The sequence below is a fragment of the Lepisosteus oculatus genome, chromosome 7 (genome assembly GCF_040954835.1).
Source record: "Lepisosteus oculatus isolate fLepOcu1 chromosome 7, fLepOcu1.hap2, whole genome shotgun sequence".
Lineage (NCBI taxonomy): Eukaryota > Metazoa > Chordata > Actinopteri > Semionotiformes > Lepisosteidae > Lepisosteus > Lepisosteus oculatus.
Window position 1 is genome coordinate 40764007 of NC_090702.1, and position 14035 is coordinate 40778041.

The window sequence follows — 14035 nt, forward strand, 5'->3', positions numbered from 1 at the left end:
AAAATTGCAAAACGTTCAGAACTCATTTGCTCAGAACTTAATTGGAACTAAAATGCACAAGCTTAGATCTCCAATTTTAGTTTCTAGCACAGGATTCCTGTGGATTTCAGAACTATATCAATGCATACCCCAGTTAAAAATACAATTTCTTCCATCCATCCATTTTCTAACCACTCTATTCAATTTAGGATCACAGGGGAGCCAGAAATTATTTCAGCAAGCAATGAGCGGGGTACACCCTGGACCGGATGCCAGGGTAGGGACTGAAACACACATCACACCAATCCAATTTTCCCAGAAGCCATTTAACCTACCAGTATGTCTTTGGATTGTGGAAGGAAACCCACACAAACACAGGGAGAACAAACAAACTTCACACAGATAGCACCCCAGTTCTGGAATTGAACCCAGGGCCCCACCAATACAGCAATACTAATGCATGGCATCAATTCTTACCACTGTGCCATATTCTTATCCAACTGTATATATACTATACACTTAAAAATGACAGCAAACAAATTTATTACAAGACTGCACAAGATTCATACATAAAATATTATCAGCTTTCAATAACATTTATAATGCTCTGCTGTGTGATATCAGAGGTGAAAGGCTGATCTGGAATAAGTCTGACTATTTCAGCTTGGCTTTTAAGTTCCCCTTTAAACAATTCTTTGTTTCTCTTATTTTATTTCTGTACTCTTTTTTTGAGTATATTACAACAGTCATCACACTAACCTACTGTCTAAAAATAATTCTCATTTGTTTGCACTTACAATCTACCAATTATCGCTTCCACAGTTTTCACAGTCATATCTGGCTCTTCTTGTAACGCCTGTTTGTACCTCTTTAATGTCTTATCCTTATTTGAATCATGATTTGGAGGACCTGCAATGCTAGAATCCAAAATGCAAAACACCTGTTCTTTTTGTCAGCGTTTGGTCATGAACCCATATGTAGTAAAGCAATTCCCCAAAATTGAAAGATATACAAGGACTGGAAGATCGGGGAATAAATAAAAACTTCTCAACATAATCCTGTTTCAATTTTTAAATGTTCAATCACGCCATCTTGTGGCTCAATAGAAAAAACAACCTCAGAATTAAACCGTGAAATTAGCTTCTCAATAAAATTCGTATCTCGCGGCGTTGCGGAAGGGTGAATTCCACAGGGTCGTTCACAGAGAAGAATATTAAATTGTCAGTATGTACTACTTTCTTCAAATGGTTTATAAAGCACATTCTTTCATACCAGTCCTGGATGTACATAAAAACAGCTGACATCCACCTGAATTCTCGGAATGTCAGCAGCAAGATGGAAGGAAGACAAACAGTCACGATAAACATGCAATACGAGCTGGGTCATCCAGGAGAGAATATTCAGCCAAAGAATCCCTCCTGTGTCTCGACCTTCTGCTCCTGCTATCCTTCTGTCACTCAAGCCCAAACAGAAGGCATAGTCTAAATATAGTTGCTTTTCTTACTAATTTGCAAACACTGACAGCTGCATGTGCTTCAAGCCTATTTTTCCTCTGTATCAGTTAACTTATATTTTAATTCTTTTTATACGGTTTTCATTTGGAGCCGTATTTTCCATTTAAAATTAGTTTCTACTTGGATCGAATTTCCGGTGTAAAATGAGAGGAAAGCGCTAATTAAAACTATGCACTTTCTATCCATTACTTTAATTTATACTTCACTTATTTTACTCACACACCAAAGGACTGAAGTGAAGTAATTACTTCTCTGACTTGGAAAAGTACAACTGCCACAACACCACACACCCACACTTGTTCATTTTCAACATGGATTCCGATTCGTCTGTTATCTTTTCTCATCTGGCCACGAAGCTCAGAATAATAGTCTTTATTTGATCGCATGTAATTAATGATTGCCTTCAATGCCAAAGAAAAAAATATTGTCAAGAGTGGGAATGAGCAAGAATGTCACATGATATTGTAGTTTTATGAGGCATTATGTAAAGCTTTGCCTGAGTTCTTTACCGTTTTATGAGGGACACAGAAGCAGATAGTTGCTTTCAATTGATTCAGAGTCACCACATATGTCAGTGAGAGAGAACGTTAACTTGAGAGTTCAGAGAAATGTGTTTTATAAAAGGGAATGCATAAAAGGGGAGAATATCTAAGCAAGTCTGATATAGAATACTGTGTCTAGCTTGTGCTCCTGTTGCCAGGCAACGGGGATCGTATAGTACAGTACATACTGTAACACTGTCATTTTCAGTCCTGAGACGGCTTTGATCATTCTCCACCTTTACAAAAATGCTATTAGAGTAAAATTACAAGAACACTAGAAAAAATAGTTTCAACAATTAAAATAGAACTTGAACTTAACTCTTAAAGAACTTAGCACTTCAACCCAGTCTCCGATTCAGCAGATGTCGTCTTCTAAGTACTTTGTTGCTACAACAGGTCTGGCCTACAGGGCTGCCTAATCAAGAAAGGTCACTGGCTTAAAGATTTAGCTCAGGTCAGACAGAAATAAAATCCCCTTATCCTATTATATGTAATACCTATTTCACAGTCAGTTAAATGTGTTCCTGTCTGTGTGCTGGTACAGTACGTTTTACAGAATGTATATTGTGCTCTTTCACTAGTTTATTGCAATAATAACTTCAAAGATTCTCTCTACCTTTCATCTGTAATGAAGAAAACTATCAGAAGAAAATCTAAGATAAACTAAAAAAGTACCTAAAAATTGAATTGAAATTTTAAAGAAAAGAGATAGTAAATCTATACAGTTTGTCAACACAAACAAAAATGCTGTCATTATAAAATGAATGTAGTATGTATTGTATATATTGTACAGTGTCTTTCAAAAACATTCTTCCCCATCAAATGATGTCCAATTTTGTTGATTTACAAATGATGTACTGTATGCTCATTTTTAATGTTTATTTTATTTAAAATGTAAATACTTCAAATAAACAGTTTTAAGGATGAAAAAGTTAAATGTTAGCAACAACTGCAGAGAACATAAAAAACTAAAATATGTTGATTGAATAAGTATTCGTTCTCATTACTATACTGTAGCAAACCCAAATTAGTTAAGACTTCGATAAGTCCAACGATGAGTTGAATGGCTTCTGTCTGTGTGCAGTAATACTGGTTCACATGATTTTAGAGTATAAACACTTGTCTCTGCAAGATCACTCTGTCATCTCGGTCTGGTACTGAATTTCTAGCAAACATTCAACACTGAAGACCAAACGGCTTTCGAACAACTTAGGGATAAAGTAGGAAGGCAGAGATCAGGAGCAGCTTATAAAAAATTCAAAGGCAATGTCCCTATGAACATGGAAAAGTTGATCATAATGAGGTAGTAGGTGTATTTTCAATGCTTAGATTGGGCTGTCCCTCTGGGTAAACTGAGTAGTTGGGAAAGTGGTTGTGGCCACTGAGAGGCCTGCAGTGACTTTGAGAGAGCTACTGCGTTCAATAGCTGAGATGAAAAAAATACCATGAATTGACAATATCCTAGACAAAACACAAAGCTGCCCTGTATGGCAGAGTGACAAACCCTTCTCAAATACAATATGGACTTGCAACAAAACAAAACATTTAAGTGATACTGCAAATGCAAACATGTGGCAAAAGATCTTGTGGTCAGACAAAGTTGGAATTCTTCTGATATCATATTTGCCAAACACAAAATACACGCACTTCATCACCCAGTCATTGCCATTCCTCTGGAAAAATTTTTTTTTAAACTACAGTATGTTGTCGGAATGCTTCTTATAAGCATGGATTGGATGGCTTGTCAGGAGAAGAGAATGCATGAAGCAAAGTCTAGGTTAGTACATGAGGAGAACCTGCTTCAGTCTGCTAAGGACTTAAAACTGTAATGAAATATCACCTTCCACCAGGACAGTGACCCAAAGCATAAGGTCAAATGAAAGTTTGTGACCGAATCAAAATCCTGACTTTAATCCGATAGAAAGTCGGTAGCAATTCCTGTCCCTCAATGATCCCCAACTGACTGGACAGAACTTGAGCATGTTAGAATAAATAAAAAGGTGAAAACTGCACCATACTAGTGTGCTACAGACCTACCCAAAAAGATTCACAGCTTTAATTGCTGACCAAAGTGTTTCCACATAGTGGAATGGAGGAGCACATGAGGGAGCCACACAGAGCCTATCCCTGCAAACGGGTGCAAGGCAGGATACACCCTGGACAGGATACCAGTCCATCACAGGTCACAGACACAGACACAGACACAGACAGTCACACCAGACCCATTTCCTCAGAACCCAATTAACCTGCCAGTACTGTACATCTGTGGACTATGGGAGGAAACTGCAGTACACGGAAAATCCATGTAAATGCTAACCACTGCGCCTCTGTGCTGCACACGTTTAAAGTAAATACCTTTATAAAAAGAACAATGAATATCTGCACAACCACCTCCAGCAAAGATGGGAGAAAGCAAGTTTACAAAACAGGGAATTCTAGCAATTGTCCAAAACAACATCCCCTTCCTATGTAGTTTATTTGGTAAGGTTTACATTGCATGCTCTTCTGTCCTGGCCATTTGACTCATCCTATTTTCTAATGTGAATGATATCATTGCAGCATCTGAGCTATACCTGTGACCTATAAAAAAGAAGGCAACTGGAAAGGCCAAATCAATAAAATCTTTTAATTTGATACAGGGAGGTGCCTAATTAATCCTTGTGTCAGGAATAATAATTATTGGATGTTTAGAAGTCTAGAATAGTGAATATGTCCAACATGGAACTGCAGGAATAAAAAACAAAAGAGGAAAAAAGGAGATATGGTACAGTATATGAGTATTTGCAAGCATGTAGGCTTTACTCTCTTCCCTACAATAATATTTGTGTGGATGGCCCTGTGGAACTGTTCAATATGAATATGGAAGTATAAATGCCTTGCAGAAAGGGTAATTGCTTTTCATTTTTTCTATTTACTTATAATTAGCTGTGCAGTGACTAAATTAAATGATGATTTGCCTTCCCAACCGATTGGATACAGACTTGGAAAGCTGCCAGTGTTGTGCTACTAAGATGACAGCTACAGTACATGGACCTGTCCAATTATCACCATGTCTCTGTCTTTGTGACAACCTGCAGCAGCTTGCACACTGACATTCTTTTAATTCAGAATGTTTTTCTTGTAAGTTTTAGAAATAAATGATTTTCTTTTCCGAGCACTGCTCTTTACTCTGAGTTTTGGGTCTCTGCTATTCCTCCCAAAGCTTTGCTCGTCCAGCGTTATTTGCTTAGATACAGTATCAACCAAACACTTTTGCAGGTTTTGGCTTTATAAATAAAGCTTTAATGTTTCAGTCTGCTGGACTGAATGCTTACCAATTCAAAAGTGTGTAAAATGTAAACTGAGTTTTCTCCTTAGTTTTACTACTGTATATTGTCACTACACACTACAAGAGGCACAAGATTCAGATCAGTGAATGCAGTGACATTATCTCTTCTAAGGTAGTTACATACATGTAAGTGAGATACAAAATTTACAGTCTCTACTAATTTAATATCTTCTAAAGCTTCCTTTACTATCTTCATAGTTTACAAAACTCAATATTTACACACTGAAAACATTACATGAAAGTGTCATTTTGTTAAATGGCTACCTAAAGCTAATTGTTAATTGAATTACTTTCAAAACTACCAACAGAATTATCACTATGATTAGTTTGGTTACCGTGTAAAAGATTAAATGATATAGGATTATGAGATGAGGTTAAAAGGTAATGATTTGCAAGCAATGACTCAGTAATGAAATGCCACAGTATCCATGCACCTGTTCAAGAAAACATTACGTCAGAGGTCCCATTTGGAGTCTGGAACAAGCTGGAAAATGTGTTGTGTATGGAAAAAGCTACCTAGCCATGTGGTTGAACCCAATACACTGTCTGTTTTTAAAAAACAGCTGGATGAGATCCTTGGATCAGTTAAATACTAAATACCAAATGGGCTAGATGAGCTGAATGGCTTTTTCTCATTTTTAACCTTCTGTTCTTATGTTCTTAAGAGGCCACCCAGCTATGTTCTCAGCTGACATCCTTCCTGGCTTTTTCAAGAAGCTAATATCACTTTTGAATGAATCACTTTTCTCCCAGCATTCATGTAAACTGGATGCACCACATGGCCTGATCTCATTTGTAGCCTTTTTGTAATCTTATATTCATCTAAGATGAACGCTCTGAGGTGCAACAGAAAATGTAACAAACCTTTTTTCAGTGCAACTTTTTATCACTCAGGAAGGAAACACAAACCAGTAGTTTGGTCAAACTGCAATTAAGGTGGAGAAGAGGCATGATTCAAAAAGCAAGCATTACTGAGGAGTAACTTACAGTACCTGTCTGTAGAGAACCACAGCCTAAAGAGAGGGCTGACAGAAACCCTCAGGGCTTGCAGTGTACGTTGCAAGGACAAAGATGGGGTGGAGGGTGAAATACAGAAACAAGCCAAGTGCAAGCGAATAAGCAAGGAGTGTGATATCTCTACATACTGTAGGTACTGTAGGTGGAAATAGGTTTTGACCTCCTCCTGAACTTCTGTTTAAAATCTATGTACAGAACTGTGAAGAATTAAGAACTGTGCTATAAAATGTGTTGTTCTTTGCATCTTAAAAAGAAATATTAATGCACTGAATCTATAATTATTTTTGCAAATCTTGTTGTATTGCTGTACTGAAATTAATGTTTCTTTTGAAATAAAAAATATGAGTTTATTAATAATCAGCCTGAAGACTAGCAGTTCCTTTGCAAAACTATAAATTGTCCTTGCTTAGAACTTACTGTAGGTATTCACATCAGGGACCTACAGTACAGTACATAATGCTTCAAGTTCCACGAATTATTACATTTTTTACTGATTCTTTAAAGCATGGCAGAGCAAGCTTTTGCACTATTACACACCATTATAACTAAATAACAAACAAAAAATGTAATGACGAGCTATTTATACTGTTTACCTCAAAAAGTATCCCTCCAGGACATATGAAGAACAACTGTTTTTAAGATTCAATTAATCACCCAATGGTATCTCACTACACATTTAGCACAGTATTGTACATAATATCAATAATCTGTACAAATATTTTTTGTACAGCTTTGTGAGTTATACACAGACCACACACTGAATATCTGCATCATTCTTTGGCATTCACTTTGTTACAAACAAGCAAGCTTTGAATATGCTGTAGTTAGCAGTTAATAAAGTAGTTGTAACTCAACAGACTTATACCTCTTCTAGGTTCTGAACCTTACATAATATATCAAACATATGAAATGTCATCTCTGTATCAGGTACAGTATTAGACTTTGAAGGTGATTAAGAGTAAAAATATAATGATGCCATGTATTAAAAATACATATCATAAAGAGGATGCATACTGCAAATTATACTAAATATTATCAGTGCACCTATTGCTGTACCCATTCATCTATTGTCAGAAAGACGCATAAATCCATGTCTTGGACAGGGTGCCAGTCTATCAGAGGGCACGCACAGTATACACAATTAATGTAGCATTGGAAGGTGGAAGGAAATCATAGCACCCAACACAAATCCACAGGAACACTGAAAGCTCAAGGAAACTTGACAAAAATGGAATCCCAGTCCAGAATTAAATCCTGGACTAAAATTCTGTGAGGTAGTAGTGCTAATTAGCCTTCTATCATGCTACTGACCTATTGTGGCAATTACAAGAAAATGTTTTGAATCCTCATATTGAGTGTAATGTATTATATCATTGTGAAGTATGTTATTAACCAGTATTTAAGATCTATTTCCATTTAATTCCATCTTATTTAATACATTATTTCAACCAGAATTCAAAAGTAAATCCCTAGCTGCAACATGCTTAAGAATGAAAATGGTCAGAATCCATTCAAGATACTAATTTTTCCAAAAAATACTATTGCATAATGACACTTTGTTGATATTTGTCACAAAGTATTCCTCCAAACTCATTATTAATTCAACATACGGTCTTCTTAAAAGGATGAATCTGTGGTTCCAGTCCTGTCAGTGATTAAGAAATATAATAAAGCATTGGTTGTCATCATATACTGTACATTAAATGTGTGGTACACCTGTGGTCAAAAAAACAATTCACAGATACCAATATATTTTATGAAAACATGATAGACATCGAGGGTTAAGAGCACCTCTTACTCTACATACAATACTATGTTTTCCTACTAAAGAGTATTTAGCAACTCTTTAACACAGTCAGTTCAGTTTCTAAATGTCTCAGACTTGTTTAAATAGAGACACCAATGTGTACTCCCTACTGGGTGGCAGACTGAATACTTGTATAAAATCCCCACAAAGCAATGGTGTACTAATGGTGTCATTGTTGACTCAGAAACCAGGTAAATTACAGGCAATGTTAGAAGAGTTGAGGTTAGAATTAGAGTCGGAGCGGTAATACTAAGATATACTGAAAAAATAGGGTCTATAGCTGTAGTACCATTGGTGACTCCCAGAAACTAAAGTGATCATCTGAATTCCCTGGCTGAGAGCCTTATGAGTCTCCCAGCATTCACACATGATCATTGAGTTATTTCCCTTGTGTCCTGACCCTAACCTTCTGCATTGCTGTGGCTGCCAGCCAGACTCTGACATTATCTTACTTTTTATAGCCCATGTCTAACTATTCCGAGATTAAGTAACTATACACCTCACCTAGCAGCACATGTTCATTGAGTAAGACATGTTCCAAATGTATTCTGCTTCTATCCAATTCACAAGCTATAAATGAAGTGGCTGTAAGTGGTCACATCACCTCTCAAAAGTTAGAACATTGACAGCTGGCAGTGTTGGTTGACTAACCAGGTTAAATAAATACATATTATTCTGGGATGAGGATTCAGAGTGTTCAATGTCATTTATTGTTCGAATTAAAATACTCCCTTTAAGCATTCATATTAAACTGCATATGGTGTTTTCAATTGTGTATTGTGCTGAGAGTGAGAACGTTGAGTATCATTTGACTGAGCCATGAAAACCTCAGTTTTGGAGTATCTAATGGGAAATAATAGAACGTGTTTCTTTTTATCCCAAGTTTTAAAAATTGCATTGCCTTAATAATTGCAACCCTGAGTCTTCCCCTCTCTTCTTAAATTGCACAAAGGTTTTCATTTTCCTCAGTAACTAAGGTACAGTTGCACATTAATAAATAAGGCCATGAGTTCCACTGGACACCTTACAAAGAAAACCATACCTAATGCACGGCTTTAAAAAGGATGCAAAGCCTTAATGAGCTGTGAACCTGACTGTATATCAATGACAAACTAGGGGACAGAAGCCAAGTCATTTTTTGAATACATACCTGCAATTCTGTTATTCTCCTGGTCCACTATATAGAAAAATATCAGCTAGGTAACTATATTTCACAGTGTGAACAACAATGAAAAAATATTTACAAATATGATTATTTGTGGCAATAAATCATATTTATCAAAAATGTTAATTACAATGTTTAGGTTCACTATTTGTAGTCTAAAAATGTACATAAAAACAGCCATGGTAACAGGGCACTAAATGTTTCAACATTCGGCAATACAGTTACTGGTTGATATTTCCTTCTGTGTTAAATACTTCGTTTAGGCCTTGATGTGCCTTATGTATTGTATGTTCATTTACAAGAGAGAGTAATGGATTTAGGATCTAGATATGTAAATCCACAAATGTCCCCTGAGTTCTACAACTGTAATTTGCTTCTAAAGTTCTTACCATCTTACCTTAAAGGTTCAGACACCATGAAAGGTTGGTTTTAAAAAGGATGCAAAAAAATGTAATACACTTAGAAAAAGATTTAATACACCAGTAGCATTCAGACACTTCTCTCCATCCGATCAAAATACAGATAATATATTTCTGAGAAATGTTGTCTTGCAGATACATATAAAATGCATTGGAAAACAGCCTTCAAACAAAGGAAATGGAAGATCTTAGACTGTTTTTATGAGAGGATACATATAATTCCTTGTTTATGGAAGATTGATTCAAATCTATCTTTGTGCAACTTTCAAATTTGACCCATCTCCATGTTCAGCAGAACACTAAAATTAACTATGCTCTCTAGTCTCACAACTGACTCCAAGACTATTGCTTCACGATGACCATAGATATATACTTTGCTACACAAGGAGTATTCTGATTTGTTGTTCTGCAGGATGTACATACTGTACCCTGCGATGTTCATGTGTTGAACAGTCTGCTAAACTGTAAACAGAGAGGATTAGCACCTTAATAAAAATGTTCTCTGAACACTGAAGTAAGATCATTCAATATGAATAGCTTTTATGTAAAGCTTATTGTCATCAATAATTTACAATATAAAGTAGAGGGTGTCTTCAGTGTGCAAGGATTGTGTATCCTCGTCTGTGTTTTTCCTACTCCAGCTGAAAGAAAATACAAAGAACATTTCCTTCTAGCATGTCCCAACACAGTGCAAACATTTATTTCAGTAAAGGCAAGCAAAGCAGAATAAAAATATACTGCTACATACATGTTAAAAGAAAAAAGTAAATCGATGGCATTATTACTAACAGTATAGCAAAAGATTAAATGATTCACGGAAACAGTTGTTCATTCTCATGAGTGCAAAGTGATCAACAAAAGCTCAGTTTCTGCTAAAACACCAATTCAGGCAAGAGCAGAACATTGTGAATCATACTTCACAAATGTATAGCCACTACAATGCAATGATAGGCACTCAACTAACAAAATACAGACTTCTTTTAATGTAAAACCATAGTATGTTTTGGATAATTTCACATAAGGCTCAACAATGCACTTGCATGCCACCCAAGGTGTAGTCCCACAGTGTGTGTGCCCTGTGCCTCCCATGTTACTGTAGGCACCAGATCACTGACTGAAACGGGACAGATCCCATTTGTAAAAACTTTTGAATCTGACAACTTTAGTAGTTGTCATCTTATTTTTCCTTCTGCACAGTATCAACATCACTTTCACATAAAAAGCTAATTTCATAAGTAGCATAAGCAGGAAAAACTACTTTTGAAATTAATTATATTCATTTGATCAGTCCCTTCACTGATATCTTGTTTGACTGAGAATAGTATCTACTACAATTAGTCATTTTCTTATTATATTGCAAGAAATAAGCAGTTCTCTTTCTATAATTCTAGGACTCAGGAAATAAGTTCACTAGCAAACCAGAATAGATTTGCTCTAGTCTAAACCAAATGTCTTCCTCTAAACCAGAATAGGGCTGAGAATCTTCTCTAACCTTGTTTATCAGCTAGAACAGTTTACTCACATCTCACACTCCAACACTGGAGGTGTCTCTGCCGGCACTAATCAGCTATCCTTGCTGTAGATATGATGAAAAATAAATCTCAGCTGTCTCTGAACACATTGATGAACAACAGGCCTGACTCACACTCAATAAATGTCAATTCCAAGTGCTCGTCATGAGTTACTTTGCTCTGTTACGTTGGCTGAATTCATAGGAAATCCCACCCACCAATACTTAGCATGCTAAATGCACCTCTTTCTCAAAGATTGATTCCCCCTGTTAGAAACCACATGGCTCTCCTCTAATCTGACATTTGAAAATGCATGCTGGTTGGAGACGCTACGTGCCTCTTCCTAATTTGACGTTTAATTGCCTGAGTCATGAGAATGAAGGTGCCCCTCTTTCAGCAATCTCACTCAGTGGCAAGTCTGCTCTGCTGGCAAATACATTCTCCTTTTTTCTTCCTTTCTTCGGGCATCAGTCCCATAGTGTGAGCACTTGACAGGAACTGACTTTGTAATATTTAGGAGCTGACAGCCACATTGCATACAGTAATAGGCCAAGAATACAAATAAAACAAGAATAATAGTGTGATGCTGCAAGACTAATCAGTCTGCATCATTACTCATTCTGGCAGTGGTGAGAAGACAAGTTCTTAAACCAGTCTATAGACGTTTTCATCATCTCCTCTTGAAAACCTATGAATATTTGATGGTAAAGTAATAAGTTAGTAATGAGGGACTGTAAAAAGAGAAAGGCTAGGAAATGACTATACCCAAAGGCTGATGCTCAGTAGCAAATGTTGTGTCTGTTTACAAAGGTTGTTTCCAATAGTTGATATTTAAGACAAGCCTTTTAACTCTACCTTCTCTGGTTTCCAACAAATCTTGGTATAGAATTATATAAGGTGGACAAACTATATGTTAACTGGAGCCTTTCAAAAGCGAAAGGAAATAAATGCAGCTCACTCCATGTCCGGTTCAAATGGACTAAAACCAACAAGACAACATTTAACCTACAGTATTTCTCTGCCCTTTCAGTTTACCTGAGGGGATGATTGCAATTCTACATGTCATAAAGGCTCCTGCACATACTTTCCACTATCTGCATTGCAGCTAGGAGTTTAGAAATGAGGTTAACTTCAGCAGTTTCCAATTTTTAGGTGTAACCTAGCAACCAAAGAGTGATGATTTTTTTAAATAACACTTAAAGCCAAATGATATAAACCAGTGCTGCAGTTTACCACCTTTTCAACGAGCCAGGATTTTTTATGTCAGTGTTAGGTTTTTCACTGCTTTGTGCTGTAAGCTTCAAATGTAACCAGAACACTAAATCGCAGCACAGGCTCTCTTTTGTTTATTAATCTTTACTTCAAGGCATAGAATTCACTGGAATACATAAGTACAGGAATTTTTAAGCCTTTTGATATTTTTAAAGGTTTTGTTTCTAATATGAGATAGTCCCTGTTGTACTCCATATACTGTACAGTAGCAGTTATCAGTATCTTTACTATAGGCTCCTCCCTCTATAACTTCATGCAGAAAATTTGGGGGTGCACATCATTAATGCTTTAAGTAAAGCCACAATTATTGAAGGTTTATAATAGAAGACAGATGCCATGTACATACTGTGTAGGTTTCTATGGTTTTGAACATAATGCAGTACACAAAAATATGCAATGCAAAAACAATCCTTGGCATTATAACTACTCGTACCGAAATAATTGGGTGTACAGTTGGTGGACAGAACCGTTTTGATGATCACCTATTAATAAAGGAGAAGTAGGACCTTACTGTATGTAAAACTCATTAGTTTTCGCAGCCCCTTCACTATGTGCGAGCTGTAGTGGGCCCAATCTATCCAGTGTGGATCTAATAGCTTTCTAGTCACAGATTCTGAACAAAAACAGGTCATGTGCTAACATGCTAAAGTGTCCCAAAGACATATCCCTTCTTCCTAACAACAACACCTTGCTCCAGCTCTGAATTTCAGTCTATACAGTCAGAAGCTCAGCAGGATGTCCAGAACAACATCTGGTTTCTCATTACTCGAAAGCTTTGATAGAAAGGAAATGCTGAACAGAGGCAGATATCACCATAACCATATATGATGCAGGAGAAGAGATTAATCTCAATCCGTGAGGCCTATGCAACTATGTTAAAAAAATTACTGTAATGACTGAAAACTTTATCTAATTACACAATAGGTTTGGATGTGTTTGTTTCTGGCTAGATTAATAATCAGGCTGCATTATAGGAGACTATTTATTTTTAAAACAACTAAATGTCAGTAGAACCTAGGTCAGTGATACCATCTGTTGCATCTGTGGTCAAATTAATGCTGTTAAAACACACACTACCATGTAATGGCCTTTATTACAGTGGTATATGCTAACAAATTGGTTCGGGCATGCAGTCAGTCATGCAGCACAAAACAGTATTAAGGCAATAACATGAAAAAACAATTACACAATGGATGTATTTACCAACTACTATGCCAAATAAATAAATCTTATTTTTAAACATCAACATATTTTAATTGTAGAGCAAATTATACCAAAGGTCTCATATGATTCGATTGCTGTGAGCCTGCCACTGCACTAGGCTCCCTCCTTGAATGCAGAATTAAAGCCTGTGTGCCTTGGATCTATTTTGCAATGTGGGAGGGCATGAATTATTCAATGTCTCTTCCTCGTTCTGCTTTCAAGTAGTTACAGTATTACAAGAATTGCATTGTCGCTGTTATTCCACAATAAAGTGGATG

At 36.5% G+C, this 14035-nt stretch overlaps 1 protein-coding gene across 5 annotated transcripts in view; it reads right to left on the reverse strand.

Moving 5' to 3' along the window:
- The window catches only part of ccdc136b (coiled-coil domain containing 136b), a 41983-nt gene that overhangs the window by 24264 nt on the left and 3684 nt on the right, over positions 1–14035 (reverse strand). The window lies entirely within an intron of this gene.